A 12854-nucleotide genomic window follows, 5' to 3' on the forward strand; every position below is an offset into this window, starting at 1 on the left:
CAGTTTTTCCCCCCAGCAGAAAATATATGTTGCTTGGTATTTTTTAATCGCCCCATCTGTCACTTTGAGATGTGCCAAACTACAATATTGATCTTGTAACTCTGGGGAATGGTATGATATTTAGAATTGTAAATAACTTTTTTCTTTGCTGTGTTCAAGTGTTTAATTTATACACACAGCTTGATCTTTAAAAAACTGTTTTTCAGAATCTCTGACATTTATCTTTAGATAATTAAATGTAATATTTTAATACACATATTTATGTCATTATTGGTTGGCCGAAGCAGTTAGTCTTGACATTACCTTCACTCTGTGGAGAGTCATTTCATGCACAGTTGGAACCCCAGCCTGCTACTTCTGATGTTACCTTTTGAAAATTGTGTGGTGTCTTCAGCCATGGAGAACACAGTGATCTGACTCCTAGTAGTAGTGGAGATAGGTTACTATAAAGATATTTGCAGTATTGAGCTGGCTGGTAGCTCATGAACCAGTCCATGTGAGCAAAAAGGTGGAGTATTGCAGCCGTTTATCTTTTGATTTAAGTTTGTATTCTATTTTGGTTTTAAATATGTTGCCACTTTCTCCAAACCCTTGAGATTGGTTCGGGGAGGCAAAAAGAACAAACACACACTAAAATCCACTGCCGTTTTAATATGAGAACTGAGCAATATTTTTGTTTCAGATTCGCTTATCTCTTTTAGCCACAGGCCATAGCAATAAAAGTATAATTACCAAGCAAAAATCACAACAATATAATATCAAAACCAATTTAAAAACAGAATTGTAGGAGGAAAAACGCATTGGCAAGGCATCGACTAATTACATGCCCTATATCCAGCTCACAACAAACTACATTTGGTTCAATGTATTTTTGTAAGCAGCTAAAGCAAAAGTAGCCAGACTCCTGGGGGAAGGCAGGCTGACCAAGGGGAGTAGTGACTTGTGGTCAACATGCACTCACCCCTTCCTGCTCCATGTTTTTTACTGGGCCAGCAACTGAATGGGGAAAAACCATAGTAGTTTGTATCCATCACTGCCATCCCAGGCTACTGAGACAAGGTGTGGGGAGTGGTTTCTGGGGGGGGGGATACCCTTCACAGAACAGCACAGAATCCCAGAGGTTCTTAATAAAAATCAAACCCTCAGTAATGTCTGTGGGGCAAAGAGACATGACCATCCACTGATGTAACTAAAAGAAAATGGAATTAAACAAAATGGGAGAAAGAAAGGTGGGTAGTAAGTGTACAAGCTGGCTGATGGAAAATGTGCAGTTTTCATTCAATGATTGCAGTTACCATTAGTGCCCAGCAGATGGAGCAGGGATGTTACTCAAATCTTTCATCCCATCCCATTCCCCCCCCCCCCCCGCACAGGCAGCTGCATTAAACCTGTGGACGTTTGTGTGCTGGCTGGAGTCACTTAGCAGACAAAGCAAAACATATTCCTTAACTCAGTCTAGCTAGATGGTCCCTAGCTTTATTTTGTTTCAAATTCCAGTTTAACAACAAAAAAACTATTCTAGGCTCTAAAAATAGTTTGTGGAGAAACTGCATGTTTGGATCTTGAGCAGCCTGATCCAAATGAGCCTCAGCACCGATACTGGGTGTCCCAAGCATGCCATAAGGCACATTTGCATCACCTTGTGAATAAACAGCACCAGCGGGGAGGCCTGGGCTGCCCCACTGACACCTTAGCAAGAGCCCCAGCATCCTGCAGAGTGCAGGTAAGCACCAAGCAGTGTGGGGGAAGCATGCCTGGATGGAGGAGAAGGGAGAGAAGGTGGAACAGGGAGAGGGGCAGAAACAGGAGGGTCTCCTCCACTAAATCCTATCCCCCGTGTCTGGCTTCTGAGTGGAATAGCTGCCACTAAATCCTATCCCCCGTGTCTGGCTTCTGAGTGGAATAGCTGACACAAACTTGAGAATCCCTGTTCAGCTGGGGCTTTACTCAGGGTAAGGGGACAAGAGTCCCATTCCCTCACAGAGACCTCCAGCCTGCTCAGATCCAGCACAGGATCTAAGCGGTAGGCATTTGGAGCTGCCACTTCTGTGCTGGATAGGATTGGGCCCGTAGAGCATTTTTGCGAACCAAGTGGATCGTTGGGCAGGGGTGTCATTTAATTGAACTATTTTAGTGATTTGTCAGTATTTTTTCCTGGTGTGCTATATCATAATGTTGTCTCTCTTTTCATTGATTCCCTTCTCGGTTGAGTAAAACAGGATAAAATTTTGCAATTTATAATTTAGAAAAGATTGCTGGTCTTTTTATTTCTTTTTTTTTTTTACAGTTCCAGAAGGTAGTATTTCTCATCCGCTCAAGTTTGTTCACAAATTGAAGGTGCTATCATTCATAAATGAGTGACAATAAGAATCTTATTTAAACAGATTCTCAGTTGTCATAAAACATTTTCCTTAAAATAACTTTTATATAAAGGCAGGCTGACGATGGTGATAAAAATAATCCTTTATGAACTTTGGAAATAGTTTTGCGGGAAAATAGGAGATACCACAAACATACCAATTGTAGTGACCAGTAAGCTTTGTGAGTATGATTTTTTAAAATCATCTTGTGATGTCATAATCAACCATGTGTTTGGACTGGGGTTTTTGAGTGCTTACTAGTTCAAACTGTATCCAAGAGTTAAGAACTGGTGAGATATTGTCATACAGTATTCAATTCTCCTAGTAGTGTGGTTTGCAGTTGTTTAAGGGTTATCTTGTCTGTCTAACCCAGATATTTCTTAGGGGTTTGGGGGATTGTGCTGAGTGCACCAATGACAATAGGGGTATTGGTAGTCTTCTCTCCCCAAAGGTGCTATATTTCAATTTCTAGGTCTTTACATTTTTTACAGTTGTATAAAAATGTAACCCCTGGGGGCTGGGGGCTAAGAATAGGCCCTCAGTTTGGCTGTACTTGTCGTAAGAGGCGACTAAACAGCCACCGGGTAGATGGGACTCGTCAGCCTAGGAAGGCAGCTCATCTAAGAGAAGGAAACTCTGACCTCAAACCTCCACTGCCTTGTGGCTACATCCAGTTCTGGAAAAGGCTTCAGGAGTCAACCTCGAGGCAAAATCAGGAGCCGGAGTCCCTTAGGCAGTTCATGGCTGAACACAGTCACGTTCTGGCAACTCCTGCGACGCCGCTGGAACCAACCGTATTGGCTTCTGCCTTTCCATTGGACCATTCCAGCGACGTGGAGAGGGGGGATTTGCTGCATGGGTAACAGCCTATCCTCCATACCTTCTTTACCCAGGCTTCGCGCACTGGAGAGGACACTCCAACTTCGCCATACGGCGTCGGCACAACACGGGAAGCAGCAGTTTACCGGTTATAAGTCTTTGCTCGATTGGCGTAGAGCATGACGCCAGGGGCTGCTTCCGACGGTGGGAGAGATCATTGCATCTCATTGGGCAGCTACCGCCCGCCTTAAGCTGGGCAGTCCCCAGCCAGTAAGGTGTTGCCTCGCCACGGTCCGTTAACCTCATGGGGTGCGTGGGGTTTAGGGTGAAAACCGACAAGCGGATCGACAACTCTGCACCATGCAATAGAAAACAGAAAACTCCTGCCCTAAAGCTGGGCACCTGGAACGTTAGGACAATGACACCTGGCTTCTCTGATGACCTGCAAGAAATAGACGACGCACGCAAAACAGCTGTCATCGACATGGAGCTGAGCAGACTGCAGATGGACATCGTCGCCCTTCAAGAGACTAGGCTGCCAGATTCCAGATCTGTCAAGGAGAGAAATTTCTCATTTTTCTGGCAGGGAAAACCACCAAACGAAACCAGGGAACATGGCGTTGGCTTTGCGGTCAGAAATACCCTGCTGAAATCCATCATCCCACCTACTGTGGGAAGTGAAAGAATTTTGTCCCTGCAGCTCCAGTCATCAGCAGGACCTATCACTCTCATCAGTGCTTATGCACCGACTCTGTCGTCTCCAGCAGAAGCCAAAGACAAATTCTATGATGACCTGGCCACCACTGTCAAGAAAATCCCTGTAAAAGAGCCATTGTTCATCCTCGGCGATTTCAATGCTAGAGTTGGTGCTGATAACAGTTCATGGCCCACTTGCTTAGGTCAGTTTGGCACTGGGAGGATGAACGAAAATGGCCAACGCCTGCTAGAGTTTTGCTGTCATCACGGTCTCTGTGTCAGCAACACATTCTTCAACACAAAGCCCCAACATAGAGTCTCTTGGAGACATCCAAGATCAAAGCACTGGCACCAGCTCGACCTGATCCTCACCAGACGCTCCAGCCTTCCCAGCATCAAGTTCACATGCAGTTATCATGGTGCTGCCTGCGACACTGACCACTCCCTGGTGTGCAGCAGAGTGAAACTGCAAACAAAGCGACTGTATCACACGAAAAAGGAAGGAAGACCTTGCATTGATACCAGCAAGACCCGGGATCAGAGAAAAGTGGAGGAATTTGCACAAGCGCTTGATGAATCTCTTCCAGGCCCGGCCGACGCAAACGCATCCAACAGATGGGAACATTTCAAGAATACCGTTTACAACACCGCCTTGTCCATATTCGGCAAGAAGACCAACAAGGCGGCAGACTGGTTTGAAGCCCACTCTGAGGAGTTGACACCAGTCATTGAGGAAAAGAGGAGAGCTCAAGCAGCATACAAGGCCTGTCCCAGTGAGCGCAACCTGCAGGTCCTCCGAACTGCTCGCAGCAAAGTCCAACAGACTGCCAGGAGATGTGCTAACGACTACTGGCTCCAGCTCTGTTCCGAGATACAGATAGCAGCTGACACGGGCAACATCAAGGGGATGTATGATGGTATCAAGCAGGCCCTAGGTCCAACACAGAAGAAAATTGCCCCTCTGAAGTCTGCCACAGGCGAGGTCATCCAGGATCGGGCGCAGCAGATGGAACGCTGGGTGCAGCACTACTCTGAGCTATATTCCAGAGAAAATGTAGTCACCGAAGAAGCACTGAACAACATTGAGTGCCTGCCTGTGCTGGAAGAGCTTGACAGTGAACCAACCCTAGAAGAACTTCACGTGGCCCTGGACTCCCTTGCCTTTGGCAAGGCACCTGGAAAAGACAGCATCCCTGCTAAAGTCCTAAAATGCTGCAAAGAGATCATCGTCACTGAGCTGCATGAAATCCTCTGTCTCTGCTGGAGAGAAGGTGGAGTACCTCAAGACATGAGGGATGCAAACATCATCACGCTGTACAAGAACAAAGGTGACAGGGGTGACTGCAACAACTACCGCGGCATCTCTCTCCTTAGCGTTGTAGGAAAGCTGTTTGCCCGAGTTGTACTAAAGAGGCTCCAGGTACTTGCAGAGAGCGTCTATCCAGAATCGCAGTGTGGATTCCGAGCCAACAGGTCCACCACTGATATGGTATTCTCCCTTAGACAACTGCAGGAGAAATGCAGGGAACAACGACAGCCACTCTTTATAGCCTTCATAGATCTCACAAAGGCTTTCGACCTGGTCAGCAGAGACGGCCTCTTCAAGATTCTACCCAAGATTGGATGTCCACCCAGGCTCCTCAGCATCATCAGATCTTTCCACAAGGACATGAAGGGCACTGTTGTCTTCGATGGCTCCACATCAGACCCTTTTGACATCCGAAGCGGAGTGAAGCAGGGCTGTGTTCTTGCAGCAACCTTGTTTGGGATTTTCTTCGCTGTCCTGCTGAAGCAGGCCTTTGGAACTGCAACAGAAGACATCTATCTCCGGACCAGATCAGACGGAAAGCTCTTCAACCTCTCCAGACTGAGAGCAAAATCCAAAGTCCAGCTGAAATGTCTGCGTGACTTCCTCTTTGCCGACGATGCAGCTGTCACTACCCACTCTGCCAAAGATCTCCAGCAGCTCATGGATCGTTTTAGCAAGGCCTGCCAAGATTTTGGTCTGACAATCAGCCTGAAGAAAACACAGGTCATGGTTCAGGATGTGGACTCACCTCCCTGCATTACAGTCTCTGAGCATGAACTGGAGGTTGTCCATGACTTTGTGTACCTTGGCTCAACGATCTCCGACACACATTCTCTCGATACCGAGCTAAACAAGCGCATCGGTAAAGCAGCTACCACGTTTTCCAGACTCACAAAGAGAGTCTGGTCCAACAAGAAGCTGACGGAACATACCAAGATCCAGGTCTACAGAGCTTGCGTCCTGAGTACACTTCTGTACTGCAGCGAGTCATGGACTCTTCGCTCACAACAGGAGAGGAAACTGAGCGCTTTCCACATGCGCTGCCTCCGACGCATCCTCGGCATCACCTGGCAGGACAAAGTTCCAAACAACACAGTCCTGGAACGTGCTGGAATCCCTAGCATGTATTCACTGCTGAAACAGAGACGCCTGCGTTGGCTTGGTCATGTCGTGAGAATGGATGATGGCCGGATCCCAAAGGATCTCCTCTATGGAGAACTGGTGCAAGGAAAGCGCCCTACAGGTAGACCACAGCTGCGATACAAGGACATCTGCAAGAGGGATCTGAAGGCCTTAGGGATGGACCTCAATAAGTGGGAAACCCTGGCCTCTGAGCGGCCCGCTTGGAGGCAGGCTGTGCAGCATGGCCTTTCCCAGTTTGAAGAGACACTTTGCCAACAGTCTGAGGCTAAGAGGCAAAGAAGGAAGGCCCATAGCCAGGGAGACAGACCAGGGACAGACTGCACTTGCTCCCGGTGTGGAAGGGATTGTCACTCCCGGATTGGCCTTTTCAGCCACACTAGACGCTGTGCCAGAACCACCTTTCAGAGCGCGATACCATAGTCTTTCGAGACTGAAGGTTGCCAATACAATACATTTTGTGATCTTTTCCAACTATTTCTCCTTGATTTAATTGTCTTCTGGAGTGTCCACATCAATAAGCAACATTTTATCAATTAGCAAGGTCCTTTCAAAAAAATTTTTAGGGCAACACCTGTGCACTCTTGCTGATGACAACACTAGTCATGCTGTAGAAGCTCCAGAGCTCTGTTCAGCCCTTGCCTGGTCACCTGCAAATGCATGCAACAATGCCAAAAATGTTTTTAAATTAAACATGGCTTTGGGCAACTGAGTGTATGAGATGTGAAATAGCAAAGAGACTGGGTGCTTAATCCTTTTTCAGACAGACAATTTTCTGCTTCAGATAAGTTCTGAAATGGCTTCCCATCCCTATAGGAAGCATGTTTATACCTGAAATTGTGTATCTGGAATCTCATGATGGAACTGCAGGCTTCAGGGGGGGTTTTAAAGGGAAAAAACTGCTGGTGAGGAAAGGATTATGCATCCTTCCCTGTGCTGCTATGCTTCTTAAAAGTGGGGCCTCCCTGGCTAATTAAAAAAAAAAAGTTTGGGCTTCATTATGTGCATTTCTATGTAAAGTCTAATTTAGTTCTCCAATGGAAAAGCATGAAGAATTTGAGAAATCCCACTGTTTCCTGCTTATGGATAATCGCTTTCTGACCCCAGGTTCATATGGCAGAGACTCAAGTTTTGGTTACTTCCTTTTTTGCCAATTACTTAAGCTCTTAGGGTATGGATAATCTTCTTAAATGTAGCATAGCAACTACTGTATGAAGGGTTATGCAGTCATACAAACAATTGTAATCTGAGAGCAGCAGAGAATGGCATGAAGCTGAATCAATGTGATGTGAAGGTACAGTTCTTTTGAAAAATAATATAACTTGTACAATTAAAACTAGAGACAACAAAATACGTACTTGGATAGTTCCCTGTAATTAAAAGATTATAGACTGTCCTCTGGTGACTTTTAAAACCACTCCCGAATTGGCCTTTTCAGCCATACTAGACGCTGTTCCAGAACCACTATTCAGAGCGCGATACCATAGTCTTTCGAGACTGAAGGTTGCCAACAACGATGTTTGTAAATATGTATGGTTCTTACAGAACAACTCTTTTCAGTTAAGAATAGACTTGAGCAAGATTTATTTATTTAGAAAACATATCTTTTCCTTTTTGCCAGGGTCTTAAAGCAGCTACCTTGGTTACCCTTTCTAACTGCTTAATACAGTGTTTCTCAAACTGTGGGTTGCCGGATCCCAAAGGATCTCCTCTATGGAGAACTCGTGCAAGGAAAGCGCCCTACAGGTAGACCACAGCTGTGATACATCTGCAAGAGGGATTTGAAGGCCTTAGGAGTGGACCTCAACAGGTGGGAAACCCTGGCCTCTGAGCGTCCTGCTTGGATGCAGGCTGTGCAGCATGGCCTTTCCCAGTTTGAAGAGACACTTGGCCAACAGTCTGAGGCAAAGAAGGAAGGTCCATAGCCAGGGAGACAGACCAGGGACAGACTGCACTTGCTCCCAGTGTGGAAGGGATTGTCACTCCCGAATCGGCCTTTTCAGCCACACTAGACGCTGTTCCAGAAACACCATTCAGAGCGCGATACCAGAGTCTTTCGAGACTGAAGGTTGCCAACAGATGGGTTGGGACCCACTAGGTGGATCACGAGCCATTTTCAGGTGGGTCCCCATTCACTTCAATGTTTGTTTTATTTTTGTTGTTTTGGACTTGATGCTACCATGGTATGGGACTGCACTGGGGGAAATGTTGCAGTTCTGTACTTAGAACAGGCTACTATGTATATGCTTTTAACAGTGATAGTCAGTGTAGCTTTCTCTTGGGTAAGTATGTATAAAGTATGTATAGGATTGCAGTCTTTGGGATTTTAGAAATATTTAAAAAAACAGATCAGCAACTGCTTGGGAGGGTTAGGGAAGTTCTTCTTTCAAATAAATTTTTAAACTTATTGTAAACTTTTATTTACTTAATTGATTTGATTTTGTTGTATGGGGCATTAAAATGTTCCTGCTTGATGATGTCACTTCCAGCCATGACATCACTTCCAGGTTAATGACATCACTTCCTGATATTCTAAAAAATGGGTCTTGGCACTGAAAAACTTGAGAACCACTGGCCTAATACAAGTTATGTCTATTAAGTAGTCAATATCACTGAATTCAGCAAAACTTACCCTCTTCGTGTCTCTGGCTGGGCAGGGCAATCAATGAGGATATCAGCAGCAACTTACCCCTCAGATGTGGGGGTGTATCCATGCTTGGGCCCGCCCTGGTCTCATCTAGTATAATAGACTGTTGGGTCAACATCTCTAGAACATAACAAGGTCCATTATCTAATACATTCCTTGAGTGGCAGATTGCCAGTGGTTGATACAGTGATGCAGTGCTGAACTAGAAGCTGAGGGAAAGGCACCTTTAGAAAGAGATATCAGCTAGAATAAGAGTGAAAGAGTGTGAGTGAAAGTCATTTTTCTTTAGTACTATCCATGCTAATCCCACTTTGGACTAGCACCGATCAATGCAGTTCCTGTTGTGTCTTGCAAGTGTCGGGCATGCTGATTCACCATGCCTGATACTTGAAATACCCTAGAGACATCCCAGCAGCCATGCGGGCAAAAGGGCCGGGGTAACCAACGTAGCTGAAAGGTCACACAAATACAGTATTTTCCCTTAAGCATTGACAGAAGAACTGAAGGTCAAATCTGCAAGTGTGGAATACATTTTTTTTTTCCTCTGGGCAGTGGAAAATGTTAAAAGGTTTTGCGATGATACCACAGCAGATTAGGGCTGTTTTAAGTTTGACAAAGCACCAGGTCCAGATGAATTAGATCTCAGAAGTGATGAGTCAAAAGCAGCAAGTGAAACAAAAATCTGTTGGCAGAGATGTCTGATCCTTCCCCAAGCACAGGGTGGATCAGAAGTACAGGAGAGAGAGAGCAGGATGGGGGATACTGAATAAATGGAGCCTCAATGGTTGCTAAGAGAGTATCCAGGAAATGTTAGATTTTGCATGCCTGGCTAAGAGACTGTAGGCAGGAGCTCAGAAATAAACGATAGTGACAAATGAAGTGTAAGCGTCTCTGAGAAAAAGTACAGTACTTGGACAATGGGGGGGGGGCCTTTTTCTATTCTAATGGATTCCTGAAGATCAATCTTTTGTCTAAGAGGTGACAAAACCTTTCTAAAATGCAACCCCTTGGAACTCTGACAACCCTATAGCTGTTTTTGTTTTGTTTTGCAGGTGACTATATTTGTCAGTCCCCTTTTCATGTATGTGTTTTGATCAGGTGGGTTTCTGAATGTGCTTCTAACGTCAGCTTTGCTACTTCATAAACTGATAGCTGTTGTTGCTAGGGGTCTCTTGTATAATTGTGTTACTTGCCTTGACTCATTCAGGGCTAATGCAGTATGAAAATGTGTGTTTAAAAATAAGTACGCAAATGAAAGGATTTTAAAATTTCAGCAGATGCCTTGTGCACTCCTATTTCACAACTTCTATACAGAAGCATATTTTGGAATAGTTCTCACCTCAGACACATCTGGAATCCCATAAATCCCTCAACTGTCTAATAGCAAGGCTTTGTACTGTTTGCAAGGTGGTTGGCTGGCAGGTAGACTTGCCTAGATGTTAATTCAAGACATTTGGGACTGAAATGGCCCTGCTGCATTCATCCTCTCACCTCCAGTGCAGCAAAATCTGTTCTGTTAGGTGATCTTAATGGATGTGCTCTTGTAGAAAGCCACTGACTCCCATCTTGAAGAAGACTCGGATGAATAGGTGGTTTATTTTAAAACCATTCTATCCCAGTTTTCCTCACTTTGGAAGAAGGCTTCTTCTGTTGGAGTAAGGGAACCTTTGGCTTAGATTCAAAGGTGTTCTTCTGCTGCTCCCAGAAGGACTGTAGTCAGTTTAATACTGGAATGGAAGCCCAAGGGGACTTCAGTAGAATAAAACAGAACAATATCAAATAAGGTGAAAATAACATCCAAAGCAGCATCTACAAAACCAAAACTAAGCTATGTATCCATACCACCTATACTTTTCCACATCATGGAATGTGACTATGCCAAAATGGGCTGTGCTGCTTGCTGTGGTAGTGGTGGGCTAATCTGGAGGTTTGGGAGGGGAAAGGAAAAATATTTTCCCTTGCCCACCCGTAAGTCCGTTGACACCCATTTAGGCTCCTCAGACCTGTAGCATCTCCTTACCTGGTGCAAGTCTAAGGAGACAAAGGCATATGTCTGGGCAGGAGGTCTGGTCTGGGCAGGAGGTCTGGTCTAGAGGGTAGAGCCTCCATTTGCCTGAAGATTAACATCCACAAGGTCGGCAGTTCGAGGCCACCGGCACCGTGCGACCTTGAAGCAGCTGGCAAGCTGCAGCTGAGCTGTTCCATCTGCTCGGAGCGTGGGAGGATGGAGGCCAGAATGTTAAACCAGATCGGAGCGTAACATCTTGAATGTGGTGGTTCTTGAAAGAGAGAACCTTCTTTCAATTTGTAAAAATCCCTGCGTGGATTTAATAAGCCTGCCTGTGTAAACCGCCTTGAATAAAGTCTTGAATAAAGACCAAGAAAGGCGGTATATAAATACTGTATATTATTATTATTATTATGTCAGTCTGCACCAGGGGGAATAACATCTGGTGAAAGTTGCCCACCCCCTCTTGCCTCTAACACACCCTTGGCTTACCCTGCCTCAGTGTGCCACCCTGCCAACTTAGAAGGTTGGCAGGCCTTCTCCCTGCAGCAGCATGAAGGATGTCTGTGGCTACAGTCCAAAAGCGCGTGGCTATGTTTGCTTCTGCACCGGCGTTTGCAGGGCCGTAAAGTACGTTCTGCCACTGTAATGCTAGTTCCAATGGTGGCAATGTCACATAAGAGTGGGCTGAAAGGTTTTGGTAAATCTATTGTGGTACTGTAGGGGGCAGGGGCCAATATCTCTGATGCAATAAGATGGAATGCTCCACTTTATGAAAAAAAAATCTAATAAAGTCTACCTTTCTTCTTCCTCCCCCTCCCTTCCATAAACAGCAAGGATGGGAAGACATAATGTTGCCAAAGCTAACACTTTCTAGTTGGAGCTAGTTTAACATTGTAGTGAGAATGCTAAACGACATCAGAGGAACACTTTCTGTGGTTGGACAAAAGGGTACAATGCTCCCTAGTATCTGTTATCGCTTCTTTTCTTCAGGCTTCTGTTTCTTGTATGAGAGAGAGCGCCTGCCATCCATAAATCTTTCTCCTGAGTACAACTGAGAGATTGTCCTTGGTATGCCCTCTAGTGAAAGGAGTCTGTTTTTTGACATAGAGACACTTTATTACAGGCGGCAGCAACAAAATCAGTGGCTTTTTGCTTGGCAAACTATCAAGGAAGGCCTCAAAATGTCCCAGTGGGGAACGGTGGGGAACAGTGCTGGATCAAGCCATAGGCCCATCTAGTCCAGCTTCCTGTATCTCACAGCGGCCCACCAAATGCCCCAGGGAGCACACCAGATAACAAGAGACCTGCATCCTGGTGCCCTTCCCTGCATCTGGCATTCTGACATAGCCCATTTCTAAAATCAGGAGGTTGCACATACACATCATGGCTTGTAACCTGTAATGGATTTTTCCTCCAGAAACTTGTCCAGTCCCCTTTTAAAGGCATCTAGGCCAGATGCCATCACCACATCCTGTGGCAAGGAGTTCCACAGACCAACCACATGCTGAATAAAGAAATATTTCTTTTGTCTGTCCCAACTCTCCCAACACTCAATTTTAGTGAATGTCCCCTGGTTCTGGTGTTATGTGAGAGTGTAAAGAGCATCTCTCTATCCACTTTATCCTTCCCATGCATAATTTTGTATGTCTCAATCATGTCCCCCCTCAGGCGCCTCTTTTCTAGGCTGAAGAGGCCCAAATGCCGTAGCCTTTCCTCATAAGGAAGGTGCCCCAGCCCAGTATTCATCTTAGTCGCTCTCTTTTGCACCTTTTCCGTTTCCACTATGTCCTCTTTGAGATATGGTGACCAGAACTGGACACAATACTCCAGGTGTGGCCTTACCATCGATTTGTACAACGGCATTATAATATG

The 12854-nt window shown here is 45.5% G+C and overlaps 1 protein-coding gene across 2 annotated transcripts in view; it reads left to right on the forward strand.

The window, feature by feature from the left end:
- The window catches only part of DPP6 (dipeptidyl peptidase like 6), a 383341-nt gene that overhangs the window by 95315 nt on the left and 275172 nt on the right, over positions 1-12854 (forward strand). The gene's annotated exons all lie outside the window — the stretch shown is intronic.

This window comes from Tiliqua scincoides, chromosome 5 (genome assembly GCF_035046505.1).
Source record: "Tiliqua scincoides isolate rTilSci1 chromosome 5, rTilSci1.hap2, whole genome shotgun sequence".
Classification (NCBI taxonomy): domain Eukaryota; kingdom Metazoa; phylum Chordata; class Lepidosauria; order Squamata; family Scincidae; genus Tiliqua; species Tiliqua scincoides.